The following is a 4078-nucleotide window of genomic DNA, read 5'->3' as shown; positions in this document are numbered from 1 at the left end:
TTCAACTCCAAAGTCTTAAGAAAACACTGCTGGATGGTGCTCCAGGATGTGGTCATTTACCCACACAAAACCCCGCCCAGCTGGTGAGGCCCTGCTGGGCTCTCTGTGTCCACGGGACACTACAGAGCAGAACGGAAGGGCCGGGAGCCAGGAAGGGCTGGAAACTACACAGAGGAAACAGCACACAGTGGGGAACGAGGAAAGCAGAAAAGAGAAGAGAGCTGCTGAGAGCTAACAGGGAGCCAGAAAAATTCCAAGTATGAGGAAGGCGGGCTTGTGAGAGTAAAGGGGAAAGCACCCGCCTATTTCTTGATACACTGTGGGTTGAGCAGTATCTTACTATGCTCATGCTTAGAAATGTTTTCAAAATGTCTTTGGGAAATTCCTCTTCATATACAAACTTGAACATTCTCAGGCTTTCTCACAGCAACTCGAGCAACTCAAACTCTGGCTTCCCCCTCATCTCTGTGCTGGGTTTTACACTGTGAAGGTAAACAAACCCTGGAAACTGAATTTGGGGAACTTTTCAGATCTCAGCATAATTAGACTATAGCCACAAAAGAAAACTGAGGTTTTGCCTCTTCTCCCAGAATCAGAGGCATTCACTTAAAATCTCTTTGGGAAAACCAATGGCTGGCATTTAGTTGAGTAATTATTGTTGATAATTTACTGTATTATCAGTTGGCGAGGCTATTTGCCATGAAACCCCAAGGATAATACATATTTAACACATTATTTCTCTTTTAAGTGATTTTCATTTATTTTTGCAAAAGTGAGGATTATCTTTTTTTTGTCCATCCTTAGGTTTTGGCTTAACATTTATTTAAAATTTTCAAGGAATGCTTTCAAAGGCCTTAAAATTTTGATCCAACATTTTTAGAGTGAATCATACTTTCAGTGTTGCTTGTTAAGGGGAAATGTGTTTTTCTTCCCCAAACTTATTTCATTAAAAAGCATGACACATACTACAACATGAATGAAGTTTGAGACTGTAAGAGGAAAAAGCCAGTCACAAAAAGGCAAATACTATATGATTCTCCTTGCACGACGTATATAGAGGAATCAAATGTATAGAAACAGATTGTAGAACAGTGGTTGCCAGGACTTGGGAGAGAGGAAAGTTGGGGGTTATCTTAATGCATACAAGGTTTTATTTTTGTAAGATAAAATATTTCTGGAGATCAGTTGTTCAGCAATGTGAATATGTTTAACACTACTGAACTACAGACTTTGAAATGGTTAAGATGTTAAATTTTGTTTTGTGAGTTTTTAAATTTTTTTAAATTAAAATATATTTTAATTCAGAAGGCTGACTCTAAATGTTTTAAAAATGCTTTAATCACTTTTTGCTTTTTTCTCCTTATGTATTTACAAGTATGGCATAATTTTCAAAAATCCAAATGTCTAAATGGGTTTTAAGAAATACAAAGTAAAACTCCTAGGTAATTTTAAAAAGCTGACTCAGTCACTCAGTTCTAAAGCATTCTGGTGGCACACGGTATCTTAGTTCACTTGTCTAGTGGGCCTATTACTTCAGCCCTATTCAGAACTCTTGTCTTGAAAACGTATTATTGTAGATACATTTCTAGTATCAGTCAATAATACTATTCCCAATGAACTTAAGCAAGGAAAGGGATTTACTAAAAAGGATCACAACCCTTCTATTAAAAAGGTGGCAAGAGGGAGAGGACATATGTGTACCTATGGTTGATTCACGTTGATATATTGCAGAAACAACACAATATTGTAAAGCAACTATCTTCCATTAAAAATAAACAAAAATTTAAAAGATTACAATGTGATCTGTTTTGCAAATAATAACAGAAAAGAAAATTTATTAAAAAAGATGGCAAAGGTAAACTTGTGTTTACCCATGTTAGGATTTTAAAAAACAGTTCAGTTCAGTTCATTCGCTCAGTCGTGTCTGACTCTTTGCGACTCCATGAATCGCAGCACACCAGGCCTCCCTGTCCATCACCAACTCCCGGAGTTCACTCAGACTCACGCCCATCGAGTCTGTGACGCCATCCAGCCATCTCATCCTCTGTTGTCCCCTTCTCCTCCTGCCCCCAATCCCTCCTAGCATCAGAGTCTTTTCCAATGAGTCAACTCTTCGCATGAGGTGGCCAAAGTACTGGAGCTTCAGCTTTAGCATCATTCCTTCCAAAGAAATCCCAGGGTTGATCTCCTTTAGAATGGACTGGTTGGATCTCCTTGCAGTCCAAGGGACTCTCAAGAGTCTTCTCCAACACCACAGTTCAAACGCATCAATTCTTCGGCGCTCAGCCTTCTTCACAGTCCAACTCACATCCATACATAACCACAGGAAAAACCATAGCCTTGACTAGACGGACCTTAGTCGGCAAAGCAATGTCTCTGCTTTTGAATATGCTATCTAGGTTGGTCATAACTTTTCTTCCAAGGATTAAGTGCCTTTTAATTTCATGGCTGCAATCACCATCTGCACTGATTTTGGAGCCCCAAAAAATAAAGTCTGACACTGTTTCCACTGTTTCCCCATCTATTTCCCATGAAGTGATGGGACCAGATGCCATGATCTTCGCTTTCTGAATGTTGAGCTTTAAGCCAACTTTTTCACTCTCCATTTTCACTTTCATCAAGAGGCTTTTTAGCTCCTCTTCACTTTCTGTCCTAAGGGTGGTGTCATCTGCATATCTGAGGTTATTGATATTTCTCCCGGTAATCTTGATTCCAGCTTTTGTTTCTTCCAGTCCAGCGTTTCTCATGATGTACTCTGCATATAAGTTAAATAAGCAGGGTGACAATATACAGCCTTGAGGTACTCATTTTCCTGTTTGCAACCAGTCTGTTGTACCATGTCCAGTTCTAACTGTTGCTTCCTGACCTGCATACAGATTTCTCAAGAGGCAGGTCAGGTGGTCTGGTATTCCCATCTCTTTCAGAATTTTCCACAGGTTCTTGTGATCCACACAGTCAAAGGCTTTGACATAGTCAATAAAGCAGAAATAGATGTTTTTCTGGAACTCTCTTGCTTTTTCCATGATCCAGCAGATGTTGGCAATTTGATCTCTGGTTCCTCTGCCTTTTCTAAAACCAGCTTGAACATCAGGGAGTTCACGGTTCACGTATTGCTGAAGTCTGGCTTGGAGAATTTTGAGCATTACTTTACTAGCGTGTGAGATGAGTGCAATTGTGCGGTAGTTTGAGCATTCTTTGGCATTACCTTTCTTTGGGATGGGAATGAAAACTGACCTTTTCCAGTCCTGTGGCCACCGCTGAGTTTTCCAAACTTGCTGGCATATTGAGTGCAGCACTTTCACAGCATCATCTTTCAGGATTTGAAACAGCTCAACTGGAATTCCATCACCTCCACTAGCTGTGTTCGTAGTGATGCTTTCTAAGGCCCACTTGACTTCACATTCCAAGATGTCTGGCTCTAGATTAGTGATCACATCATCAAGATTATCTGGGTCCTGAAGATCTTTTTTGTACAGTTCTTCTGTGTATTCTTGCCACCTCTTTTTAATATCTTCTGCTTCTGTTAGGTCCATACCATTTCTGTCCTTTATCGAGCCCATCTTTGCATGAAATGTTCCCTTGGTATCTCTAATTTTCTTGAAGAGATCTCTGGTCTTTCCCATTCTGTTGTTTTCCTCTATTTCTTTGCACTGGTCACTGAAGAAGGCTTTCTTATCTCTCCTTGCTATTCTTTGGAACTCTGCATTCAGATGCTTATATCTTTCCTTTTCTCCTTTGCTTTTCGCCTCTCTTCTTTTCACAGCTATTTGTAAGGGCTCCCCAGACAGCCATTTTGCTTTTTTGCATTTCTTTTCCATGGGGATGGTGTCAAGAAATCTGTAAGGATATAGAAAACTGGATAGATGTCAACAAAATTTTGGAATCTAGAGAGCATGAAGATGCGTTTACCTGACTTTATACTTAATTCCCTGCAAAGGCTGGGATAAATAGTTTATAGTTTTTCAAATTTCAGAAACCCAAAGGTTCAGTAAGGGTGCCAGCAATTGTACCAGGTGACTCTGAAGGAAGACGTGGGTATGGGTAGCGGTGAAAACAATATGATTAGTTTAAAAGTGTA

The sequence above is a fragment of the Capra hircus genome, chromosome 1 (assembly GCF_001704415.2).
Source record: "Capra hircus breed San Clemente chromosome 1, ASM170441v1, whole genome shotgun sequence".
NCBI classification, from domain to species: Eukaryota; Metazoa; Chordata; class Mammalia; order Artiodactyla; family Bovidae; genus Capra; species Capra hircus.
This window is presented reverse-complemented; position numbering follows the sequence as displayed.